At 46.4% G+C, this 27,325-nt stretch overlaps 2 protein-coding genes across 13 annotated transcripts in view; one reads left to right on the top strand and one right to left on the bottom strand.

Annotated features, from left to right (window-relative positions):
* Positions 1-10,306, bottom strand: part of LOC128341821 (semaphorin-3D-like) — a 76,441-nt gene extending 66,135 nt beyond the window's left edge. For 9 of the 10 annotated variants that reach the window (XM_053288384.1, XM_053288388.1, XM_053288382.1 and 6 more), the window contains exon 1: positions 9,776-10,036. The gene's annotated coding sequence lies outside the window, so the exon portion shown is untranslated. Of the gene's footprint in view, positions 1-9,775; positions 10,037-10,215 lie in introns of those variants that run through there. The other variant, XM_053288387.1, reaches the window with a different exon arrangement.
* An 11,190-nt stretch (positions 10,307-21,496) lies between these two features.
* TEX264 (testis expressed 264, ER-phagy receptor) overlaps positions 21,497-27,325 on the top strand; it is a 251,875-nt gene continuing 246,046 nt past the window's right edge. The window contains exon 1 of one of the 3 annotated variants that reach the window (XM_053296702.1): positions 21,497-21,620. The gene's annotated coding sequence lies outside the window, so the exon portion shown is untranslated. Of the gene's footprint in view, positions 21,621-22,076; positions 22,097-25,429; positions 25,616-27,325 lie in introns of those variants that run through there. The other 2 variants (XM_053296703.1, XM_053296701.1) reach the window with 2 other exon arrangements.

The following is a 27,325-nucleotide window of genomic DNA, read 5'->3' as shown; positions in this document are numbered from 1 at the left end:
AAAAGAACACTTCAAGGGTCTTTGGGCTGCTTCTGTTGGAGATGAACTTTCAGTGCATTGACCTTTTGCACCATCCTAATGACCACTAGGGGCATTGGGAGTAGAGACAGTGAGTAAGGGTCTCCCTATCTGTCCCTACTCTATGACCCCTGAACTGACTCTGCAGCACTTCCTGTGCTGAGTCACAAGCCTTCCTTTCTTCCTAAAGAGCAGATGGAAACATCTCTCTCTCTCCTTACCTATCCATTATGTAGTCCTTTAGATTAGATATAGGTCTTTCCTATCTAAGAGCATTTAACCAATAAATGTTTAGTGGTTAGTCATACGAGGATCTCCATGTGTTTCTCTAAATAGCTGCAATATGCAAACCATCCTCTGCTACCTACTCTGTAACTGGAGTGTGTGCTCATTCCTTAGTGCTCTTACCTATTGTGGGTAAAAATCAACAACCTCTAACAGCTTCAGATCATGTTATGTGAAAAATCCTCTGTGGTTCTGAGGCAATTGCTATTTATTGGGTTTGAAGTGGAAGTGTGTGTATCTGAAAACATGAACTAGGTATGCCCAGCTAGGAGCTGGGTGGCTGAGGCTCTTGCGTGCATTTCCTGCATGGTTTTCAGACATGTGTCTCACCTTCACAGATTACATGATAGCACTGATAGACAACATTTCTTTTCTCCAAGGTATGGTATTCCTCAGTAATAAGAGTAATTGTGTTTGTTTTTATATGGGAGTTCTGTCCGCAGCCTTCCCTTTTTTAATCCTCAGCCCTAGCAGTAAGTTTTTACTTACTCCTTGGACTACATTTATCTCATTCATTTCTTCACATTAGCTTGGTCTTTTAAATACAGGAACTTGGAACAGGCTGTGGGCTCCTCTCCCCTGAAGAGGCCCTCTTAGGCAGCTCTAAAAATCCAGGAGCCTGGATTTGTAATAAATCTTCCTTCCTACTGTAAACAGCCTCCCAAAAGATGTCACCAGAAGTATGGATGAGAGGGAGGCAAGTGCAGGGAGGCAAGTGCTTTGGGAAGGATGGTGAACGATAAGTGCCCTGTGTTTTATACTTTCTGAGCTGAATTGTGGTTACAGAAGATGGAAACACGTAAACTGTGTCCACCACAACAATTGGGTTGTGGTGGACACAGTTTATAATATTCCATATGGTGAGAGGAGAGATTACCATCCATAGTCCCAGGCCACAGGATGTCCAAAACATTGCCAGACTTCTGCAACTGTTTGGAAATATAGGCAGGTGAGACAGGATAACCTTTGGCTCACCTAATGGCCAGAAATTACAATCTACTGACTCTCCATGCAGTCATAGACATATTCTTAAGTGATTGCCATGTAGTAAGTGGTTGAGTAATTTCACTCAGAGAATTCTGTGCTTAAGTTGCTTGCCAAGTATTGTCCCTGTGGTGTCTTCTCAGTGCATGGCTGAACAGACCTCGGGGAGGATGAATTATAGGAGTTGGAAACTGGGGCAATTGTGGAACTACTAGTCTGGAGGAGCAAAGGGGTGGCAAAGAACATTGTTAGGGGAGCAAGGATTGTGGTATATACATTAAAGACATACAGAGGTAAGGTAATTAATGATAGTAGTTTACCTACCTTATTAAGGACATTTGCTTTACATTTTCAAATGTATTGAGAGAAAATGGGCCAGATTCCACTTAGAATATACTAAGGCTATTCACACGACACGAGCTGCCTGGAGTAACACAGGCAGCTCACGTCATCTGGATCGCTGGGAGCCCTCCATTCCCGGCTGCTCCAGAATGTGGTAGCCCTGTTTTCCTTTACCCAGGGTTTTACTGAGTTAAAATGAACCAGTGGTTCATTTTACCTCAGTAGGCGATCGTGTGCATGATTGCCCCTGGGTAAATAGCTCCCCCCTGCCCTGGCCTGCCACCATTTCTGACAGCAAGCCAAATGTGGCACAGGGCACTCTGGGATGTGGGAGGAGGAAGTTCTCCTGCTCTCAGATTTTGCCTTCGCTGCACTGACACTCGTGTTCGTACAGCGAAGGCAAAGATGCCACCGCTCATCTGCTAGGGAAGGCAGGTGAGCACCTTCCTTCCCCACAGACCTCCCTAGAAGTGGCATGAGTTCATGTGTGACCTCACTGGTTTTTTTGGATTAGGTCAAACCTTCCCATCTGCTTTCCTGTCCAAGTAGGGTTGCCAACATTCCATTGCCCAAATAAGGAACACAAGTGGGGTGTGTGTGTCTGGGAGGGGCATCTCGGGGGCAAGGCCATTCATACAAACCAAGTGCAACACAGAGGATTTTTAGAAAAACATTTTACACCACACACCTTCTGGACCATTCACACACGCCAAGTGCAGCAAAGAGCATTTCCAGGGAAAGAACTGCACAGCCCCAAATGGATCCACACACCTTTTTGATCATTCACCACAAACCTACAGGTCTGGGAGAGAGTTCATTTGTAAAAAATTAAAAAATGCCAGAGTTTCCCATAGCCCTTTACTGAGTCAGACCATTGGCCCATCTAGCTTAGCAGCTCTGTCTGAAACCTCTAAGGTTTCAGACAGAAGACTTTTCCAGGGTGCTTTCCAGACTGAGAACCTGAGTGCGGGAGGAAGTGGTGTAAAATCCGATGGCTAACCCTAACAGGCTTCAAAGCATGTCATATTTCTGAAGCCGGTTAGGGTGAGCTATCAGATTTTACACCACTTCATCCCGCACTGAAGCTTGGAGGGGAGAGAGCGAGACAAAGGAGGCAGAGAGGAAGTAACCCCTTGCCCCTGGACTTGTACACAGGGTGCTTCCCTCCCTGTGTGTGTGAGAGAGAGAGAGAGAGAAGAGGTAGAGGGGTTGGATGGTATGACAGCTTTTCCTCCACTCCCCCACCCCAGTGAATTTGCACAAGAGCCCTGGGCTCTTGCAAATAAAATAAAATAGGCCGATTACAACCAAAGAAGGTACCACTGGTACTGTTGTGCAAGAGTACATCTTTAAAAAGCTGATCACAGAGGCTGGGTTTTTTTGTGCAAGAACAGTGGGGAATTTTTTTTAAGGCTGATTTCAAAAGCTGAGGGGCAGATATTAAGATATACCCATTGATAAGCCCCTGCACATGACACCTCGGAAAGACGAAGCAAGCCTGCAAACTGTTCTCAGAACTAAGAAAATCAGTGACTATTTTCTCACACACATACAATACTTTAAACCTGAAACATCAAGATAACATCCAAATACAGGCGGTGGGAACGGCGCCTTGCCGTTCCCATATGCAAGATGCTGTCAAAACTCAGATCGTACGAAGGCACACCAAGCCTGTATGTAGCAAAGCAATTTTAAGTTGCCATCTGGAAAGCACCCTGCCCTCCCTAGAGATGCCAGGGATTGAACCTGGGACCTTCTACATGCAGGGCAGATGCTTTACCACTGAGCTACAGCCCCATCCCCCAAAGGTCAATGCAAAACCATTCTGGTCACTTGAAATTATACAAATATTATTGTTAAGCATGAAAGAGAGTGATCACACAGCACACCCCAAAGAAGCTCAGGCTCTGGCAAAAATTCCAGAAGAACGGAATCCCACAGATGTAAGGCAGCAAATAAGAACATCTCTTTACATTCGGTTCCTTGCTGCTGATGAGGGAAGGGACAGAGAAAGGGAAGGAAAGATGCTTTTTGCAGGCATCAGACTCATTAGAAACACCGAGAGGCTGTTCCTGGAGGGTGGAGGATCTGGTGCTGGAGTGGGGGAGGCGGCCAAGCTGCCCAGCCACTCACACTTCTTCGAAGGAACTCAGAACCTATTGGAGGAGGTGTGGTTTGTGCCTGGCAACAGCCCTTGCCACAGGAGCTACAGGCTTCTGTGCAAGCCCCACCCACCTGTAGAACAGCTGACTGTCAGATGGGAGCGGGGATATCTCAACAGCAGTATGGTAGCCACCGTGAGTGAGCGAGCGAGCAGGGAAAGAGCTATTACTGTCGGAAGCATTCTGGAGCTGCTCGGAGCCTGTGCTGGCTGCTGCACGCAATTACAGGGGGAATGGCATCCCAGAAGAGATGCCCACTTTCCCCTGGAATTACGGCAAGTCCCAGCCAATCCAGGACATTTGGCAACCCTATGTCCAAAATGACATGACAGGAAAGACTGGAGTGAGTTAAGTATCAGGCCAGCTCAAATATGCAGGGAAGATTATCCTGCCCCTGACTCATAATCTCAAGAAGTTGGCCTGGCTCCTGGGAGGCTGGAGGAGTCTCCTACTTACCTGCCTGTACTGACTTCTGTTGCTTGTTCTTGGGTAGAGGAGTGAGTGAATGAGGCTTATTTAAACAATGGCATCTTTTAAAAAAGTAATTCAAGCTACAGGGCCATAATATATTATTACTGTACTATCTGACACTTTGCTCTAAAGTTCGACTCTGGTGGATGGGGCAATTGGAAATATATTTGTGGGAGTGTCCACTACCCCTTTGAGTCATCCCTGGTTGGGAAGGATTTTTTTTGGAAAAAGTCTAGTGTAACCCTAGATGGGAGACAGACCATCCGGACTTCTTGCTCTTACAGATCAGATCATTCTACACACACCTCAGGGTACTACAATCAGAGAGCAGTACACTGAAGTAAAGTACTTACAGAGCCAAGAAACATCCTTTTTACCCAACAGGAAAATATTCATCCTCCCTATCTCTCTCTCTCTCTCTGAATAAAGGAAATGACATTTTGAAAAGGGTTTGCATTTCATTCCTAAATGTTTCCTGCCAAGTTTCCCTCTTAAAAGCAACTGCAGCATGTCTCTTCTCTCTTAGATTGGGTGAGAGGGTCATTTTAGAAGACACAAGTATGCAAGCCCTAAGGATTTCAATGCATCAGAGCTGCCATTTGAAACAGACAGGAGGCAGCATCTAAAGTCATGAAATACAACAAAACCCAATTGGCTCTTAGGGGAGTTCAGGAAATTTGAAGAACCTGATTTTGGGATGCCAGTCAGTTGTGTAATCTATATGGTGAGAGACAGCAGAACAAAACAGATGAATCCACAGGGGCTTGTTTCCCATTTGGAAGGGAACATCATCCTCATCATGATCAGGGTGGTAGTGAAGGGACGCTTCGATTTTCCTTACATCTAATCAAGAAAACTTGAGAAGATTTGGGATTTTGCTTCTAAAATATGGCTGCAGTCCAAAGATCCTCAAATGCAGTGTTGGGTGGTACATGTACTGCCCTGTGTAAGGATTGCTTATGCACATCCCTGGATAGATGCTCCAGAGTGTAGGCTCTGACGGCACAGATTACTGGAGGAAAGGAAGGAGGGATTGGATTCAATCCCCCACGTATCCAAAGGAATTACTTACCAGTTAAAACTGACAGCTCTCGATGTCCCTAATTTCTAGAATTTGAGGAATTGTACAATTTAAGATCTGATTTGAAGGTAAAGTAAAGTGTGCCGTCAAGTCGATTTTGACTACTGGCACCTTCAGAGCCCTGTGGTTTTCTTTTATGTTGAGGATATTATCATCATGATCATCATGCTGGTACCGTACTAGATTAAGTAGAACTTCCCTATTAGAAACAGGCAATGTACAAATATTGATGCTAGCAATGCACTATTTCTATATATAATTCTCTAAGGTGTACCCATGGCTAATCCCACGTGTGGCAGCTCTTGCCAGAGTTCGCGAGCAGAAGCACCAGGGTGATTGGGCAGTGGAGATTCCATATGCAGATAGGGAAGAGCAGCCTGTGATGGTTAAAGTCAGTTGGAATGCGACGGTTACTGGTCGGAAGATGTTCTTGGTTGTAGAGGAGAGAAATCTATCTATATAAAAGGATAGTGGGCAGGGGTGAGCGAAGAAAGGGGTTGTGAGGGAGGAAAGAGACCCTGCAGGAGAAGGAGGCCGTTGTGTGAATTAGATGAGGAAACAAGTTGGACAAGATCTGTTAACTCAGGAAGGGAGAGAGAGAGAGAGAGAGAGAGCGAGCGAGCGCAAAAAAGGGAGGGGAAGAAAGACAGAGGGGAAGAGCAAGTGGAGGAGAGAGAAAGAGAAGCAGAAGGGAGGGGAAGAAAGAAAGGAGGAAGGGCGAGGGATGGGCCCAAGCCTGTCAGTGGCCTAAGGGGAATGAGCAGCCATGGCGGTGCCTATTGGCAGCAAGGAAAGGCACAGTCAATCACTGCTGCTGTTTGGGGCTACCGAGGCCATTGTCGGAGGGAAGCAGGCAGGCAAGAGATGGGCCCGGGCCTGTCAGTGGCCTGAGGCCCGGGCCTGTCAGTGGCCATGGCGGTGGCAGCAGCGAGGAAGGGCCCAGTCAACTGCTGCTGCTGCTCCTGTGGGGAGGAACAGGCTCGGGTGTGTAGGTCTCTGGGGATAGGGGGCTGCAGCTTGGCCAAAAGGTGCCAGCAATGCTGTAGCCACAACCAAGAGGGGTGAGGGGGATGGAGTAAAGGGATGGAGGAGTGACCAAGAGGGGCAAGGGGAATGGAAGCAACCAGATGGAGGACGACGAACAGGAGTGTGGCTCAGGTGAGGGTGGAGAGATCTCTGAGGGAGGTGGGCTGTGGCGGGGGTGAGGGGAGGAATTGAGTACTAGCGTGCAGAAGCTCTGCGCAGGTTAAGCTAGTACTTAATTAGTTCAGGAGGAGGTCTGTCTCATTCAGAGGACTTTGTGGTCTGGCAAAGGCAGATAAAATAAGATAGAATACAAAGACTAGCTTTTTTGGTATCAGATGGGGCAGTCAGTGGGAGACCCCAAGGGAAATGCTCTTTCTGCAAATACATAGCCTGCAAAATCACTTTAGAGTTATTGGTAGAAATTGTACATGTTGGACTGGTGAAACCATAGAGATTCCAAGCCCTGAATACAGAAAGTCTTAACCTTCTTATTAAACCTAGTGAATCCAAAGAAAGGCATTAGTGGAGACAGCAATAAAAATAGGCTTAGTCAGGAGTTTTCCTTTATATCATAGGACAAATTGATGGGAGAGTAATCTTAAGCTCTGAGCTCTCTTTTATTAGACTGTCTTGGGAAAATGATAGTAGAAGCACAGAGCCCTTTGTGGGAACCAGGGAAGTTGGTATGATCCATTTATTTGTTTTGTTTGTATCTTATTCTTACTTGAAGGAGCTAAGAGCGACACTGTAGCCTCTCAACAGCCTTGTGAGGTAGTTTTTGCAGAGAGATCATAGTTATTCTTTATATACTGCCTTTCTACAAAAAAGTTCTGAGTTTGCACAATACAGGGCCTTTACATGCAGTTATGAAGGGGGTGCATCAAAAGTGTCCTGGCATGTCTCTTGTGTATCTATGGGTGTGTGTGTGCAGGCGCTGTTGTTCCAAATGTTTAAACAAGTACTTGGAGTGTGTATTAGGATGAACACCCCACCCCACATGCAATAATGGGATATGCTGAGAGGACACTGGGATGTCCACAGAGGATGTCCATACAGGCATGCTCTCGGCACCTCATAATTGCATGTGGTGGGGGCTACATAATTTATTTATTTAGTTACATTTATGTCCCACTCTTCCTCCAAGGAACCCATGCTTATGTTTATCCTTACAACAACCCTGTGAGGTAGGTTAGGCTGAGAGATACATGACTGGCCCAGAGTCACCCAGTGAGCTTCATGGCTGAATGGGGATATGAACTAGGGTCTTTCCAGTCCTAGTCCAACACTCTAACCACTATGCCATACTGGCCCCATATGGTTCCTAGAGAAAAAGAGTAATTGGAACAAGATGGTTCTCTGTCCCCAAAGGGCTCATAATGAAAAAAGAAAGAGAGGTTGACACCAGTAACAACTCCAGGAAAAATGCTGTGCTGGGGTTGGGAATAGGGGCTGTTGCTCTCTCCACTGCCAAATAGAAGAGAATTGCCACTTGAAAAGGTACCCCTTTGCCCAGTGAGCAGCAATGTCTTGCCCACTGCCATCAGATGAGATGAACAGGGCAGAGGATTCACATTTGCATTACATATATATTTATTACATTTTTAACCTGCCCATCTTCCAAGGAATTCAGGGCAGCATACATCCTCACAACAACCCAGATGTTGTTAGCAAGTGACTGGCCCAAGATCAGTTTCAAGGACGAGTGGGGACTTGTGAGCCTGGCGCTCTAATCACTGTGGACACCAACCACTACAGCATGCTGAATTTGCAGTATCAGTGTCTTGCTGAACTGGGAGAGCCATGTCCTTAAACACTCCGGAACACACACCAGAGAGCTAGGAGTGTCCTGCAGCTCCTTGACACATGTCCTTGATTGTTTTTGAGATCAGCATTTTCCCTCATTCTTTACAATGGTTTGCACAACACACACCAGTGTGCATGTGCTGGCACAAAGCATGTGCTGGCCACATATTGAATGAATTAACTCTCAGCAGGAATTTCAACTTGGGTTTCCCACATTAAAAGCCACATTCTAGCCTTTGCGGGGCACTGACTCTCCTGGAGCTCTATAGGAACATAGGAAGCTGCCTGATACCAAGTCAGACCATTGATCCATCTAGCTCAGTATTACAGAGACTGGCAGCAGCTTCTCCAAGGTTACAGGCAGGAGTCTCTTGCCCCTATGAAGATGCTGGGGGGGGGGACTTTGTACCTTCTGCTCTTCCCAGAGCAGCCTTATCCCCTAAGGGGAATGTCTTACAGTGCTCACACATGTAGACTCCCATTCAAATGTAAACCAGGGTGAACCCTGCTTAGCAAAGGGGAAAATTAATGCTTGCTACCACAAGACCAGCTCTTCTCTACACAAGCTTTGAGGCATTCCTTTCTTCCTTTTGCTGAACACTGCAACAAGGGAAAGAGTACAAGTTGGCAAGCCATTCCCACTTACTACTACTACTACTACTAATAATAATAATAATCCTGAGAATCTCTCAGGAGCTGCAATTAATTCATCAGGTAGTAACTGCAGTGGGCTTGTCACTGCCTCTATAGAGGCAGGAACAGGGGGAAGGGATCTGGAAGAATCATACAGAAAGGTACACACTTGCAACTGAGGGTGGGGAATAGGGACCATTAGTATTGCCTTCCAATAGACTAACATGTTTCTTAAGGGTACTGTTAAGGCAAAAGTTTATGAAATAGGCACATCTGAAGGATTTATAAGGCTATTTCACAGATACAGTACCTAATTTTAGGTACAGTGCCTAAACCAGATTTTTGGGCAATACAGAAATTTGTTAAATAAATAAAATAATTTCATCCTGTACTTAGCATTTGCTTGCGTATCATATTTGCATTGAATACTGCAGCATACCAAGTCAAAACACCTATCTGAATAAGAGAACATCAACTTCCTTGTTTTGAGATTAGATCTAGATATTTTGCTTGTTAAGATTTTGAGTACTAGATTATGTAGGAGCAATGGCACTGGACACCAGTTTGTGGTATTTAATAGCCTGATTCTATGCAGCTTCACTCAGAAGCACATGTACACAGAATTGCAGCAGACCAAATGTTAAAGAAGTATTTACAAAAATATTCTAACATTCTGTAATGAGACATGCTGTCTTTCATACCATTTCCACTGCTTGCTTTATTCTGCACAATGAGAAATTGCTGCCATGAGCTATACTATAAGTATAAAAGTTTACTTCCTGACAAATTATGGAAAATTATGTATTGCAAGCAAATTCAACTCTCAAAATAAGCTCTATTAGACACAGTCACACATTTCTGATGCATAACATGTTTATAGGGAGCACAATTTAAAACGCAAAAATTACAGAAGTATTCCAGCATTATTTTCAAACTAGCATGGGGAATAAACTGTACTAGTAATACTCACCTGTCCAGAGCTCTCTTAGTTCATAAACGGAATGAATTCAAGAACAGAATGCTGAGCTGCCTTCCACACTATAATTCCATCTCAAACCCAACAGTCTACTGCATAAAAAGCCTGGTATTTAAACACCTGAAAACTACAAAGAGACTCCAAAGAGTGGGTGGAGTGAACAGCCTATGATGTCATTCAGACACAGCCTCCATTCATAAAAAACACACCAGGAGAAGCTGCTGGTTAGCAAACCATCTATCCTGTCCCAGCCCCAAATGAGCTTTTTGAATTTTACAGTATGTACTGAGGACATCTTGTGGTGAATTGTTTGCATAGTCAGGTTTTTAAACTCAAATTGTTTCTCAGTGATTGGCATGGATCACAAAGTAGCCTTTGCTTAAAGGAGCCAACTTGTTTTAATCTCATGATACAATAATAATCAATGCACTAACCTGCTATGCTCCTATGTTGTTTGAAGGATGTAAGTGAAGCCTCAAAATATCCCAGTAACTTGTTTTACTGAAGGGAAAACAAAAATATGGATTATAAGAGTGGAATACTGATATACTTTTTTATTTTTATTTTTTATTTTTTCCATTTTATATCCCGCTCTTCCTCCAAGGAACCCAGAGCGATGTACTACATACTTAAGTTTCTCCTCACAACAACCCTGTGAAGTAGGTTAGGCTGAGAGAGAAGTGACTGGCCCAGAGTCACCCAGCAAATATCATGGCTGAATGAAGATTTGAACTCAGGTCTCCCCAGTCCTAGTCCAGCACTCTAACCACTATACCATGCTGGCTCTCGTACTTGAGTTCTAGGGGTATACTGCTGGATCATGGAAAGCCTGACCATAAGTTGTAAACTACATGTAGCTCCTGAATCCTATTTCTTGCCAAAGCAAAAGTGGTGGGGAGCAGGAATGAAGCAAGTTGTAGTCTTTCTGCACATAGAACGAAAGTGGGGGATGCAGGGGCGTAGCAAGGTTGGAGTGGGCCCAGAGACAAGATTTTGAAATGGGCCCCTCGCTGATATATACACACAAACACACTTCACAATATATATTGCCCTCACACTCATATCCCTATTATGAATAGGGTGATTATCTAGTTCACAGGGAAATCTAGCAGGAAATTATAGGGGGTGCAACCAGAATTTTCCCCACAAAAGATTCCACTCCCATATAAATATTGGGGCTTGGATTTTCTCTCTCTATGCAAATGCACTATGCCAGGGGGTGTCAAACGAAAATTTGGTGGTGAGTCAGATTAGATTCTGATGCACCTCTGGTGAGCCACACATAGCCTTGTGCCCATCTCACACCACCTATCTTCCTCCTCCTCTCTGCTCTTTCTCTTATTCCTTTTCCTTCCCCCCCCCCCCTTAAATTGGCTAAATTCACTACTTTTTACACTAAAATACACTCAGGGAAAGATTGATTTTTTTTAATTTTTAGAAGAAATTCGGAACATACCTGCTAATACCAGCTTTTTGCATAGAAAATCCTATCACTCTTCCTCTCTCCCTTACAAAGGTGTTGCTAAGTACTTAAAAGATCCAGGGGGTGCAACACGGGCGGGTGAGGAGTCATGTGATGGGCCTCTGGGGGGGGCCCTTGAGGCAGTGGGGACCCGAGACAACTGTCTCCCCTTGCCTAATGGTAGTTATGCCCCTGGGGGGATGCTTTGGACACTGATTTTCCACAGCTAACATCCAACGTTTTCTGCAACTTCCACCTCAGTATTTAACCCTGGCATTAACATAACAATGAATAAGTTGCACTGTTAACAAATGAAGACAAATATTTATAGTATTACTGAGGTCTAATTTGGTTTATTCCCTAAACAGCAGGAGCATGAGACTTTGTGTCATTGAAGAGTGTAAACTAGATTGCAGCGTGCTCTCTCATTTCTCACAAAGAATGCTGAACCACCAAACCCACAGCGCCCCCTGGGTACAGCATCTGCCCAATTCCAGACCCTGCTGCCTGCTTCCTCTCAGTATCCTTGCAAAAGCCCCTTCAGAACTGCCCTTACTTCTCAAGTGCTCATTTAACTACAGTTGGAATCTTTCAGACCCTGTAATATTCCTGGCGCTCCCAGCCTCTGCCTTCTTTTTATTTGCCTTGTGCCTCCCTCCCTCTGGTTTGGACAAGGTAAATATGCCTCTCTTGTAGTTCATGCCTTTCTTCCACCCAGTAATATGCAGTTCGAGCAGTATTTCTGCAGGCTGCCACTAATGTACTTGGCACTAGGAAACTGTTGTTTAGAGATGTACTGTTGAATGACATTTATTTTCAGGATTTTCTTCTTTTCTAGCCATGAATGAACATCTCAATATTTTTCAAATTAAACATGGAGAATCTAAAAGAACCAAACATCTTCACTGCACAGTACAGCTTTCAGTTGTTCTGGGCAACTAGTCAACTGGATATTTGCACATCTGAACTGAAATAATATCCAGACATTCGGCTATGTCCTCTCTGTCTTTTCAACTCAACTACTGGGGCCTATAGCAGGGCACTCACACTCGATGAACAACTTGATGTGTGCTGTAAAAGAAATGAAAAAATATTATTACTAAAAACAATGGTGCCTTTGCTTGACTGACTCAGTCTGATTATATTCATGTTTGTAGTTGGAAGTAAGGACTTGCTGAATTCAATAGGACCTGAATAGGAGGAATTATAAGTGGGTATAGGATGAATTATAGCTTTGGTTTTGTAAAGCACTTTTTCAAGAACTTGGGAGCCACTGATGTCAGATATTATGTAACAGTTACATATCAGTCTTCAGAAAGAAATCATTTCCATAGCAAAGCTAGGAAAAATGACATGAAACATACAACATATTTTAAAATATTTTAACCACTTTTTCTTTGTCATTTTTTCAGATTTTCATGGTTTCACATTTAAGTTTTTTGTCTTTTCTGCTGGATTAATATACAAAATAATTGTGCCTTACGTTGTTTTCTTCATTCCATTAATAGCTTCAGCCACAAGGGGTCATACCTGTCTCACATTTGAGTAGTTCCATGCCACAGTTTTTTTCTATCATCAATATTTATTTTATTGTTATTTTCCCTTCTTATACATCACATTGCTTCTGAACTATCAACAGTGCTAGTTTACATTATTTGTTTACAGTGCACACTTCTTCTGACGCACAGGTATAATTTCATCAGCATAAAAGGTGACACCACCCCCCCCCAAATGTATATCCTGCATATTAGCCACCACAGGGCTCTCAAAGCCGCTCACACAAATGCATACCTACCTAAATACAAAATCAGTGATAACATCCAAAATATTGTCAATTACAATAGTCACTCACCAGCAATAACAGCTCACCAGCAGGGATCATTAGCACACCCCTTTCCCAAGCATTGAAAACCTGGTTTTTAAACGAGTTTTTTTTATAAAGACTACGAGAGGGTCACCTGGGAAAATAAATTCCCAAAGCAAGGTGCCACAACCATGAAGGCCCTAGACAGAACTACAACTGCCAGGCCTGACCAAAGGTCCCACAGGTGCCTGAGGTGGCTTAGTGAGCTCCTATCCCCGTAGTTAACCTCAACGTCTGCTGAAATGCCCCCCAAACCTTCCTAGCCCTTCTGACCTGAACTAATCTTCTGCAAGTCCTTGCAGCCCCCCCTCCACGCCCTTCCCACCCTGTACCCTTGCAATACTCCTGCACGTCCTTCCTGCTCCCCACATCATGCCCTTGTAATTCCACCACCCACTCTTCACACTCCCTCTGGTCATCCTTGAAACCCCATCTATTCCACTCTTGCACACCCTTGCATCCCCCCCCCCATTTACTATCCACAAGCTCTTGCAATCCCCTCCACCCATCCCAACCCCCCTGAGTCATCCACCCCACACCCCACCCCACGATGCCCTACCCTACCCATGCCTAGCAGCAGTGGCGGCTGTTACTTTCCCTCCTCTTCCGAGTCCTGCTCTCCCCACCAATGGAAAAAGCAGGCAGTGGTACATGGAGTGCGTGGAGGTGTGGGGAGGATGCCACATTCCTATTCCTTGTCCCACTCCTTCCCTTGCAGGGAGAGCATGACTCAGGAGAGGGAGAAGAGCAGCAGCAGCACTGCCACCATCAGTCTCCCAAGGAGGCAGTCAGCGAGACAGGCACTGGAGGCAGTGGGCTAGCACTTTGAGGTTAGTTCAGTTCGGGGGACTGCAGTGGTGACACCCACTCCGCAAGCATGGTGCAACTGCACCTGTGTAACTGCACAACTCACTGATAATTAAAAAAAAAATCATATTTATCTACTGCCCAAAACTTATGTCTTTGGGTGGTTTACAATAAAAACAATACAAATTAAAACAAAATTAAAACACTGAAACAATTTAAAATTTACCACCATGTTAAAACTCTAAAAGCTGTTAAAACTATAAATCAGATTAGAAGCCTAGGTGAACAAATGTGTCTTGACGGCCTTTTAAAAAGTTGTCAGAGATGAGAAGGCTCTTATTTCAACGTGTGAGTTGTTAGCTAAGAAAAATGAACATTTCAAACTCTACACTAATGAGAACATCTCAGTTCTCAGCATTTCAGCTGAAGGGATCCACTGTGACTGACCCAAAGGCAGTCATCACAGATCTGGTAGCTAGTCAAATGCATACTACGGGCCAGTCTCTCGCAATCATCAAATATTTTGCTTGGTTTCTTGTCAGCTATCCTTGGGCACAGCACACACTTGTATGCAGCCCATGTCTTCTGTCCATCCGAGCCAAACACAGATGACAATGGTTTCTTTTGTGAATATGGTTGCATCTCTGCAGATATGTCTAGCTTGTTGTGTCTCATAGTGCCTAAATACTCCAAGTCCTTGCTCAGGAAAGCCTCTGTCAGCTGTACACTGGGAGAATAGTTAGCACCCATCACAATTTCTGAGGGCAGGTTAAGATGAGCATATGATAACTGTTGGAGCTAGGACCCTGGTAGGGGTGAGTCTAAAGAATGGCTGAACTGCCGGACCGGTTCGGCCCTTGCTGGTCCGGGTCTGGGTGGGGGGCATTGCTTTAAGGGCGGGAGGGCTTGCTTACCCCTCCCGCCTCTTTGCCCCCTCCAGCGCCCGTATTTAACAGACTAACGGGGTGCTGGAAACCAGCCGCCCCCGCCGCAGCCCCCCCCGCCGTGAGCAGATTTACCCCCAAAGCTACCAATGCCCCTGCCGCCGCCGTCGCCCGCCAGCCCTCCCTCCCTCCCTCCCAGCTGCCCGCCCGCCCGCCCAAGTCCTCACCCGATGCTTTAGTAAAAAAAGAGAGGAGCTACTGGACAGAGCTCCTCTCGCTAGGAAGGCCTGCTGCATACTGAAGGTGTTTTGCGCGCGCGCACATGCACGCGCCGCAAAGGACACTGATCGCCGGAGGCCCGGTCTACCCGCTGGGAAAAGGCCGGGTAGACCGGGCCTCCGATCGCTGGAGGCCCGGTCTACCCGGCCCGGCAGGTAGACCGGGCCTCCGGTGATCGGAGGCCCGGTCTACCCGGCCTTTTCCCGGTGGGTAGACCGGGCCTCCGGCGATCGGTGTCCTTTGCGGCGCGCGCATGTGCGCGCGCGCAAAACGCCTTCAGTATGCAGCAGGCCTTCCTAGCGAGAGGAGCTCTGTCCGGTAGCTCCTCTCGTTTTTTACTAAAGCATCGGGTGAGGACTCGGGCGGGCGGGCGGGCGGGCAGCTGGGAGGGAGGAAGGGAGGGCTGGCGGGCGACGGCGGCGGCAGGGGTATTGGTAGTTTTGGGGGTAAATCTGCTCGCGGCAGCGGGGGCGGCTGGTTTCCAGCGCCCCGTTAGTCTGTTAAATACGGGCGCTGGAGGGGGCAAAGAGGCAGGAGGGGTAAGCAAGCCCTCCCCGCCCTTAAAGAAAGGCCCCCCTTCGGTGCCGGTCCGGACTGCTCCGGACCGTGCACATCCCTAGACCCTGGCAGCATCAGCTCTCAGTTTCAGTGTCTCATAGTGACCACTGGGTGTGTGTGTGTTAGGGTCATGGATAAAAGTGCTAGACTCCTCCCCTTTGTGTTCTTCCAGTGTTAGTCTCAATTTTGTCTCTCCACAGATGGTTGTTTGTTTTTGGTCTCTCTCTTTAGCCATGAGCTACAGCTGAAATTAAGCTGCAGGCTTTTTCACATTTGTTTGTAACCTTTTCTTTAAATAAATCCTTGTAGTTCCTCGATACTAAAGAACTATCTCAAGACCTCTTGCTTTGCTGCTTTCTCTCCAAACTGGTTTTGCTTTGTTATTTGGGGACTGAACTGCCATTCTTCCCCTACAAAGGGTTATGGGCCCAGGGGCCAGTAAATAAAAGAGAAAAGTCTTGAGAGTTAAATAGAAAGCAAAGCAAAGAGAAAAGCTTTGAAAATGGAGACAGCACAAGGATTCCAGAGGACTGAAAAGTTGCAAAGTCTTGAATACGAGATCAGAACTGAATGGCAGAACTGAAGAATTTTCACATATTGGCTTGGTTCACACCATCATCCAAACCTAGGTTTAATGTGGGTTACCAAAATTAGCACGATTGTGTGAACCCAAGCCAAAGTGGTTTATGGCCCAAGATGAATCTGAGATTCCCACTGACATGGGTAATCTAGGTAATCACCATTTGGCATGGGTTCATACAATCATGCTAATGTCAGTAACGCATATGAAATCTAAGACCCATTCACATATTATGTTCAACACTCATACAATGAGTGTACAGTGTACACAGGTAGGGATCTGTACAGAGATCTTTCACATTATGCTAAACTAGTATTTTTCAGCCCGTTGAAATAACGGGCGCTAGTTGCCTTCTCCGCCCTCCCCCGCCGCCTCCTCCCGGCTGGACCTCCCGCCTCCCGCGGTGGTTTTGGGGGGGCCCTCCATGGTGGTGCCACCACCACCCGCCGCCGCCTTTGGCCTTCTGGGTGGGCGGTGAGTTCCGCCACCGCCAAGAGTGCCGCCTGTCAACCCGCCGCCGCCACCTCTGTCCTTTTCGGTGGGCGGGCCAGACCCGCCGCTGCCGCCTTTCCTCTCCCCGTGGCCAGGCTGGACCCGCCGCCGCCTCTGCCCTCCCTGTGGCTGCCTCCGGCCTCCCCTCGGCCGGGCCGACCAACCGGCCAACATGGCTGCCTGGTGCCTGCGGCCATTTCTCCCTCGGCCGTTCTGGGCATGCACTCCGCGCATGCCCAGAATGGCCGAGGGAGACACGGGAGCAGACACCAGAGGACACGGGCGCATACCTAGGCACTTTATTATAGAGGATGTAGGTACAGAAGTACACTGCATCCAGGTTCACTTTTAAAATGAACACAGGTACAGTCATTCACACAAACGTGTACAGACATCTGTACACTCATACAACATAATGTTGGAATTGGGCTCTTAGGTCAAACTACTGTGTGAACCAGGCCACTGATGAACTAACCAGCTAATTGGCTTGAGCTAACCAGATGGCAGGCTTTGAATTAGAGTGGTAGATTGCAGTGACAATTTTGGGGGAGTTACTTTGAAAAGTGGAAATATTCTACATCTGCAGACTTCTGAATGAACATGCATAAGATTGGGCTGCATTTCTTAATACAGACAGAACAGCTGAATAAGCTCTTTACCACAGCATTCATGGAAAAAATGATCTTCTTGCAAGGAAGTGTATGGAAAAAATGGTATGCATCTGGCCACACACTGAATTCTTTGACACTGTAGTTATAATAAACATGTTCCCTGTAATCACTGGCTTTGTCATCGTAGCAACTGATGACTTACATAGTCACCAGAGGTTCAGAGGTTTATTTTTAAAATAAAATGTTTCTAATGATCATTAAATGTTATCAAGTCAAATGCCTGATTTTGTCTTGCTATTTTCTGAGTGCTATAAAAACTGAGTTGCAATCCCATGCAAGCTGCAAGTGAACTCCCAGACTAAATGGACTATTTTAGCTCAATCTCAGTACTATGCAATTTAAAATTTGCAAATCTGTAAACACTTGCAAATAAGTGCCTGCCCAGAACTGTCCCTCTTTACATTACCTTGACAATGCCTATCAAGTATACCAAACCAGACAATTCAGTCTTTCACTATAGGGGCTGCCACACACACAAACACACACCACCCAGGCCTTCTGTCCTTTTAATAGCTGCATGGCAGGTAGAAATGTGTTACAGTTCTGCCCAAGATGGTGGCATTGATGCATATATCTACACCTGTTGAATTGTTGCTTATCAGGCCCAGGAAGGAAAAGAAATATTCCAGGACCTGTGCATTAATGTGTTCCTCCTAGGCAGACCTTCAGGGGTTCCATCGCACCTAGAATTGAGCCCATCTAACTTTGCAGCACCTTTCCAGCAACCACCATTGGCAAATAATGCTGCTGCAAGTGGAGCAGAAGTCCAGGATCTCCTAGTCACATTTACCTCCCTCCTAGGCGGAGACACTGCTACCACCATACTTGGAACTGGGCTCTTTTCTTATTCTTCTTTTAAACAGATTGTATCTTTGTAATGTAATGTTGGTTTCATTTGGCCTGTTATTCCTCAAACTATTAATTTTTATTAGATCCTGCATCCCTGAGTCACAAGAGCATTGATATTTAGAAAAAACAAAACAAAATGTAAAGTTCCTTGGACAGAGTGAGATATTACTATTTTAATCAGGGGTGCCGTTAGGCAAGGAACTGGATTTTCAGGTCCATGTGCCCACTCTCCTAGAGGGCTCCCTGATGTTTCCTAAGGGAAAAGAGGGGCTCTTTTATATTTCTGGAATGGCTTGGCCTAGAGTTCTGAAATTAGGCTCATATGTAGGACAGGTTAGCGGAACATTGTGTATTGATCTTGAAGTGGATTGGTCAATCTGTTGATTTTTAATGATTTTTTGAATTTAATCTCCCCCCACAAGTCCTATAGGTGGTTTGTTTCATAGTAGAAAATTACAAAAGCTTCTGGAACCTCCACCCGCATTGGACCATCATTCCATACCTATGTGAAGGATTCTGCCCTTGCCTTCATTGACCTTTACTGGGGAATCGACAGAGGGAGTGTGACTGTACTGGTTCTTCTGGATCTCTCGGTGGCGTTCGATACCATCAACCATGGTATCCTTCTGGATCGCCTGGGGGAGTTGGGGATAGGGGGCACTGCTTTGCCGTGGTTCTGTTCCTATCTCTCAGGTAGATTCCAAATGGTGGAGCTTGGTGACAGTTGCTCCTCAAAACAGGAGCTGTTATATGGAGTACCTCAGGGCTCCATTCTGTCACCAATGCTTTTTAACATCTACATGAAACCGCTGGGTGAAATCATCAGGAGGTTTGGTGCTGGGTGTTATCAGCATGCTGATGACTTTCCCTTCTACTTCTCCTTTGCATCTTCAGGAAATGGCACTCATTCTCTAAATGCCTGCCTACAGGCAGTAATGGGCTGGATGAGGGAGAACAAATTGAAGCTGAACCCAAGCAAGACGAAGGTGCTCATTGTGGGGGTTCAGAATCTGAGGGGTGAGTTAGATCTTCCTGTGCTGGATGGGGTTACACTCCCCCAGAAGGAGCAGGTGCACAGCTTGGGAGTACTCCTGGACCCAGGCCTCACCCTGGTATCTCAGGTGGAGGCCATGCCCAGGAGTGCTTTTTATCAGCTTCAGCTGATTCGACAGCTGTACCCATTCCTTGAAGAGGTTGACCTCAAAACAGTGGTGCATCAGCTGGTAACATCCTGGCTTGACTATTGCAATGTGCTCTACGTGGGGCTGCCTTTGTATGTAGTCCAGAAACTTCAGTTAGTTCTGAATGTGGCAGCCAGATTGGTCTCTGGGGAAACCCAGAGAGACCATATTATGCCTGTTTTGAAACAGTTACACTGGCTGCCAATATGTTTCAGGACAAAGTGCTAGTTATTACCTTTAAAGCCCTGAATGGCTTGGGCCCGAGATATCTTAGAAAGTGGCTTCTTTTACATCCGCACATTAAGGTCATCTGAGGAGGTCTGTCTCCAGTTACCACCCGTTCATTTGTTGGCGACTCGGAGGTGGGCCTTCTCTGTAGCTGCTCCCGGGCTGTGGAATGCACCCCCAGCAGAAATTCATAATCTTAATTCCTTACTGACCTTCAAGAGAGCCCTTAAAACCCATCTGTTTGGCCTGGCCTTTCAGCGTTTTTAAATTGTTTTAATTGTTTTAATGTTTGCCCTGGTTCTCCAGGGTTTTTAGCTGTTTGAATGTTTAATTGGTTTTATTCTGTTTTTATAGTTTTGATTTTAATTGTTAACTGGTTTTACTTGTTTTTATTCATCCTAAAGATACCATATCACTCAAGTTTTAGAAGAACAGAACTAGCTACCAATAGGTTTCTGGGCAAAATACAAAGTGCTGGTTATAAAGCCCTTAATGGCTTGGACCCAGGGTACTTAAGAGACTGCCTTCTTCATTATGAATCCCACTGCTTATTAAGAACTGCAGGGGAGGTTCATCTGAGGGGTCTGCCAGCTTCCCTGGTTGCAACTCAAAGGAGAGCCTTCTCTGTAGTTGCCCCAGCGCTGTGGAATGCACTTCCTGCTGAGATGAGAGCTGATCCATCCCTATTGGCTTTTAGGAATCAGCTAAAGACACATCTCATCAGCCAAGTTTTTTAGCTATTTTGTAGGGGTTTTTTGTATTTTAATTTGATGTTTTTATATGTTTTAATTGTTAAAATGTCTTGGTTTTGTTGCTGTAAACTGCCTAGAGACTTCAGTAGTGAGTAGTAGGCGGTATACAAACAGGTTATATAAATAAATAAAATTTCCTTATGAATGCACTATATGTGCAAGTTGGTTTTGTGTTTGAACTGTGGAGCAAGGCCCATGGGACACATGTTGTGTCCCAGTTAGTTTGTGAATGGTCAAGAAGCTGTGTGAACTCATTGGAGTTTGCAAAATCTCTTGGGGGCGGGGGCAAATGCACTGTGGCCCAGATCTTTGTGTTTGTGGTGAATGATCAAGATGTACAGATCCTTGGGGGTTGTGTAGTCTCCCCCCACCAAAAAAAGCACTCTGTTCCAGATATCTGGTGAAGGTGTAATTGTGTATATAATATGGAGAGGATGCTTATTTTGCAGTAGGCCCCATAAGCTCATTAGGTCCAGGGTCCAAAATTACCAAGCTGCACCTCTGATTTCATTTATCCATATCAAACAAATCAAAATCAAACAAGTCCACGACAAATAAATAGTCATTGCGAATTGGCGGGACGCTAGGACGCCAGAAGTCTCTGCAGTTGCCACCTGTTTCTGGCAGGGCTCCTGTACCTTTAACAGCTGCCTGACAGATGGAAATTTTAACCGATGAAGCTTTCTCTGGCACGGAAGAACTGCAGCGAAGGGACCAGGTATACCTGCTAGATTTCTGACAGCCCAGCAGCTGTTTAAAGACAGGGGAATTATTTTGGGGGAAAGAGGTGACAACTTGACCTCAGCCAGGCCCTCCCCCTTGTCCTGCTGCAGCCCACCACGGAGGTATGTCCTCCATGCAGGACCCAGACAGCCAACTTTGACAAACCACCCGAGGAGGGGGACGCAGCCGCGGCCAGCAACACACAAGCAGCGCCCTCTCTGCGGCTCCGCCCCCGCTGGGAATGCTGCTGATATTGCCGTCGCCACCCAGGCGGCTGCCTCCTGCTCTCTGGTCTCCATGCACGCCGAGCTCCACCCCATCCCGCGAGGCTCAGCCCGTCGTCATGGCGCGCTCCCGGGCGGGCACGGGGACGCGCGCTCCCTCCCTCCCTCCCTCCCTCCCCTCCGCGCTGAGCGAGGCGCGCCCCCGAGCGCAGCTTCAGCCCGTGACTGTGCCGGGAGCTGCCACAGTGAATGCCGAGCCGGCTCTGCTCCCACTGCCGTAGGGGGGTGAGTTGGGAGCGGGAGGTGGGAAAGACGACAGTGGAGTGAGCCTCGCAGGAGCCGGGGAAGCGGGGTGGGGGGGCTGAGGCTGAAGAAGGTCCCACTCACTGGATCCCGCGGGGGTGGGTGGGGGGTGGAGGGAGGAGAGAAGGAGGAGCGTGAAGAAGGGTCCAAAACGGCGGAGGAGATCTCCCAAGTAATCTGCCTGGGCGGAGTGACATATGGTGGTGGAGGATCTCTCTTTAGGGCGCGGGGGGGAGCGGGGGGGGGGGAAAGAGCGGTGATTCTCGAGGTGGATCCCTACAGCGTCCTCCTGCTCCTCCTTACACCCCACCCTGGAAGACCCGTAGGAGGGATCGGAGGGAGGCTGGCTGACCGCGGGTGGGGGATCTCCCCGCCCGTGGAGTCGTCGTCGTTGCGAGCGAGGGTTAGGCATGTGGCACTCCGTGGTGGATCCCACTGGGGAAGTCGGAGAGACTTCAGTGGGTTTCTAAGCAAGATGGCTGGGGAGGGGGGAAGTGACACTGAAGGAGGTGAGGCGAGGACATGCCTAACGGAGCACATTGTAATGGAGAGGACTGACCTGCCTGGATCCCAGTGCCGGCCCCCTCTTGTGAGGAGTTTCTGAATGGGAAAATTGGTGCTGAAGTGGTCTAGGGCGGGAGAAAGCTGTATGGAGGTTTAGAACAGGTCGGAATTGGACATAACACACCAGTCCGTGTAGGGTACGATGGGTGGGGCGCAGTGTTAACTGAAATAGTTCCCAGTAAGAGTTTATGGGGATCCTGCTTTTTCTAACGACGACAGAGGGGAGAATTCACATCCTGAGATTGGCTCCAGCAAAGATCAGCTATACCTCTTGCAGCCTGTACCTGATCATAAACTGTTTCAACAAAATGGATCAACCTGTAAGACTAGGCTTTGCTTAAAACAAAAACAAACAGCCCCTCCACCAAACAATCCTTTTATTTGTTTTCACAATGTAATATGTGGGAAACAACTGACATGCAAAGGAGAATCTCCCCGTTCCCATTTCTTCTTCTTACAATAACCCATGTGCATCCTAAATTTCCCCTTGGGTAGAATTTTGAATTGTGCACTGCTCTTATTCATCTAATGTTAGCAGTTGAGCTTCACATATCCTACAAGGTTGCCCTCTTTTTCTGGGGCTCTGTGTCAAAGCTGAAATGACAAGCAGAAATGTAGCAGGTTTTAAGTTTTAACCATGATTGCTTTTACATGCTGGGCAAAAGTTTCCCTGCTGTATGTAATGTTGCTTGTCACAAAGCTGCTCTGAAAGTGCAGGAGCCCTATAAGAAAAAAATATGGCTCTTCTTTGGAAGCATGTGGAACAAACTTTTAGTGTAAAGGACAAGGTTGATTTTCTTTCATTCTCTTGGCTGCAAGAGATGAAATCTTGAGGAACAAGAAGAATATTGCACCATTTCCAGTGCAGTTGTGTGAGCTGGAGACTTGCAGAGATGCAGGGAGAATTGAGTTGATACTTTATTTAACACATTTTTATATTGCCCCCTATGCAGGGGCGTAACTACCATTAGGCAAGGGGAGGCGGCTGCCTGGGGGCCCCCACGCCTCAGGGCCCCCCCCAGAGGGGAGTCACATGTGAAGTGTGTGTGTGTATCAGCGAGGGGCCCATTTTAAAATTTTGTCTCTGGGCCCACTCCAGCCTTGTTACGCCCCTGCCCCTATGCAAGTCTCTGGATGGTTCACAATCTAAAAACACAACAATTAAAACATTAACGCAATTAAAACAGTTTGAAACACAGATAAAAACTCTAAAACTTAAAATTTTAAAACTATAAACTAAAATAGGTATTTTTTTCGGGTCCTTCTTAAAAACATCCAGAGAAAGGGAGGCTCTAGTTTCATTAGGAAGCGTGTTCCAAAGGCCAGATTTTGAGTTGCCACCACCCGAGCTGGTGGCAACCGCAACCAGACCTTCCCAGAGATTTAACATGATGCAAAGAATACCTTTCCAGCTTTCCTGTGTTTCAGTAACTTTGGGCCCTCTGGAGTTTACAGTGAATGTTGGCTCCACAGATCACATCTGAATGGAAAATCCCTGGGTTGCTGGCTAGGGAAACCTGGTGAGCAACTGCTAGCAGCTGCCTGGTTTGTAACCATACTTCTGTTTTGATCACCCTGTAAACTAGTCTCAAGGGTTCATTCCACTTTGGTTGTTTGGTTGCAGTTGAAATCATTTGTGTCATGACAGTTAGCACTACCAGGGGTGTAGCAAGGTTGGAATGGGCCAAGAGACAAGATTTTAAAATGCCGCCCCCCCCCCGAAGTTCATTCAGCTCACAAAGTAAAGAAATCTTAAATGAGGCTGAATAGTGGTAACAAAAAGCATAGTCTGTCTATCTATCTATCTATCTATCTATCTATCTATCTATCTATCTATCTATCTATGAGACACCTCTGTGCCACAATAGAACACCATCCTAAATTATTTTTAAAAAGGTTTTGTAAATTGTGGACGATGCAAGTCATTTAATGGTACTAGAGAAAGACATGCTTGTTCTGGTAGCTCCAGGTCTTAACACTCACATCAGTTTCGGAGGATGAAGACAAGTGAAGGAAGCCCGGGCGGGTGCATGGCTGGGGGAGTCAGTCATGTGACTTGCTTCTGGGGGCCCCCCCAAGGCAGTGGGCCCCCAGACAACTGTCTCCCCTTGCTCCATTATAGTTACGCCCCTGAGCACTACTATGGATGTCACAAACAGGGGATTATGCAGGGGCGGATAAGCCTTTTTGCCACCCATAGGCAAAAAGGATTTTTGCAAAAAAGTGCCACTGCAGCGGCAGTAGGCTGCAGGAAGGTGGCGGCGGCGGGGGGTGGTTTGAAGGGAAACTTTCCCTCTTTGCCAGGGTGTGGCAGCAGTGGCTGCAGTGAAGGTGGGGGTGAAAAGAAAGTCCCCCGCCTCCATGGTGTTTAAAAAACCCCAAACCCCACCAGTGCGCAGCCATAGCTGTAGCTGCAGGGAGGGTTGTGGGGGGCAAGGAGGGGAGAGTTCCCCTTCATAATCCTTTACCTTTTACCCAGGGTAGGACTCCCGAGTCCCGCCTCTCTGCTTCTTCCACGTGAAGGAAGGCCAGGAAACGGGCTGCTCAGCAGAGAGGCGAGCACAGCCTGTGCAGTCAGTTGGGAGGAGGGAGGGCAGCTGGAAGGAGCTCGCTGCCTCCCAGTCCAGGAAAAGGGGAACTCTCCGCTCCTCGCCCCCACTCCCTCTAGCCTCCACCACCAGTGCCGCGCCCCATCCCACCCTTTCTCGCTGGGTAAAAAGTAAAGGAATTGTTAAGGGGAGCTCTCCCTTCCTTGCCCCCCCCCGTAGCTACTGCTGCCACCACACAGCGGTATTTATTTTGTTTAAAAAAACGCCATGGGGGGGGCCCTTTCTCCTCACCCTCACTGCAGCCGCTCTTGCCGTGCTCAGAGAGGGGTGGAAAAATTTGAGGAGCGGTTTTGCCGTTCTTCAAAAATTTCCACCATAGGCAGATGCCTCCTCTGCCTCTCCGGTAATCTGCCACTGGGATTTATGATTCATGTAGGTGGAGTTGACAGCCTCTAAAAGAAATGAAAGCTTCTCTCTCCCTGCAAGACTCTGGTAATATTTGGTCTCCCAGTCAGCATTGCACTGTGTGACACATAGGTGGAATTGCTTCTAAAGAACAACCTGTTTTGGAGGTTTTGGTAAAAGCATCCCTGGTTCTTTAAGGAATGGTTGTAAAAGTGCATGCTGGCTTTATGAGCTGTGCACGAGCACTGTGATCTCATCGGGCTGGTACACATGAACCAGGAAGTAGAATACAGTTGAAATAAACAGGATCACTTGGGAGAAATGAAACAGCTCTTGGATTTGAAGACAAGGATGAACAGCGATGTAGCACAGTAGTGGATTTCAGTTTCAAATAGACGGCAGACAGCAAATGGACTAATTAATTACTGGATGGCATTGCCTGCTTATCGTATAACACAGGTTGTAGTAGCCTTGACTGTCTCAGTTCTTTAGTGTACTCTCTCTTTTGTTTGTCTGGAATATATTGTGTCTGAGGGGATATGTTCTCTGGCCCCCTCGTTTTTCACCCCCCCCAGCGTAAGCATTAACAATTAACCCACGAAGGGTGGGATGTTGTACATGGGTGAAAACCGATCAGACCTGGTGCTACTGTCATTGTGACCATTCCTGGTTAGACAGTGACAAATGGTCTACTACAATGTCAAATTGGGGCTTAAAATTGAAACCTGAGTAAGGCATTCTCATTGTAATGGTCTGAAGGCACATGATGCAGCAGCTTTGCTGAAACTAAGCAGGCCTATGCTCTTGTCATTACTTGGATTGGGAGTCCATCTGGGAACCCCCGTGTATGCTGCTTTGAATTTCATGCAAAAAAAAGGGCGGGGGCTTAAATGTGATCAATAATGCTAGCTAATAAGTGTCTGTTTGCTATTTGAGAAAAGAGGTAATGCTTAACACTGATTTAGAAGTTTTTTTAAAAAGAGGGGACCCTGATGTCTTTTATTTTACATGTGATCTTTAATATTGTCACATTTACCCCTTGTCAGTTTAAGTTTCTGAATTATTGAAACCTGGAATAAATGCAAGGTAGTTAGTATGTTATATATGACACATGTAGCCCAATCCTATCTATGCCCACCCAGAAGTAAACTCGAGTGAGTTCCGTGCGTTTTAGTCCCAAGTAAAAATATACAAGATGGCAGTTTTTAAGTTAGTTTGAAAGTGTGAGCTTCCCCTTTCAAAGTTAAATTATAAAGAAGGATAGACCCATGAGTGGGGGAAATAATAGTGTGGGTGTGTACCTTTTTTGTTACATTTTAGTGTAGGGTCTGGGGAGAAGGAAGAGAGGCAGGGCAAAGAGGAGGACATTTTTGTTCCTTTACCCTGCCTCTCTTTCCCTTTTCCCTTTTTAATCCTGGTTCAACTAAGGAGATAGATATGGAATCCTTTCTTTCATGTATCGCGTGCTGAATTGAGAATTACTGGCACAAATTGAATGTACATCTGAGGTGGATGCTTTCTATCTGTACTGCATTGATTCCAATGGGATATGCAGTTGGATGAGCATCCAAATATGAATGTCATTGAAAGCAACATGGTACAAATAGGTATCTGCATTTAGATACATGTCTGGATGCACATCCAACTTATCTCCACTTCCTGATACAGAAAGTGTTAATTCTCAGAAGCCTGATTGTAGATGTAGACCTCTTTACTTGGATTTGGGTACCTGGCTTCATGAAGACAATGGCTGCAGTCCCTCTGTTGAAGCCTGAAAGTGATCTGCTCTAGCAGTGGGACTGTGACAGGTTTCCTGTGATAAGGAAATTGTCCACTCTCTCTCACAGTTTAAAGGATTCTATGCGGAAGAGTTGGGCTGTGAGGATGGGTGCTCATGAGCCACTTGCCTCCCTTCAGCCTAATTCCAAGCTCTGACCATCTGAGGGCTGACACCTGTACACGACTATCTGCTGCCAACGTTCAGAAGCAACATGAAGCCAGTGTGCGCATGCAGACATTGGCCCTTCTTGCTTTTTGGGCTTTTCTGAGAAACTAGGAGGGCTTAAAAAAAACAAAAACCCAAGATTTCCCTTCGTGCCTTGAGCCCCCCCCCCCCAAGAATGCAGGAACCCATTCTGATCCTCTCTTGGCTCTTGAAGACCAGTGCTT

Source organism: Hemicordylus capensis, chromosome 2, assembly GCF_027244095.1.
Source record: "Hemicordylus capensis ecotype Gifberg chromosome 2, rHemCap1.1.pri, whole genome shotgun sequence".
Lineage (NCBI taxonomy): Eukaryota > Metazoa > Chordata > Lepidosauria > Squamata > Cordylidae > Hemicordylus > Hemicordylus capensis.
Note: the sequence above shows the minus strand (reverse complement) of the source record. Positions and strands in the feature narration are given on the sequence as shown.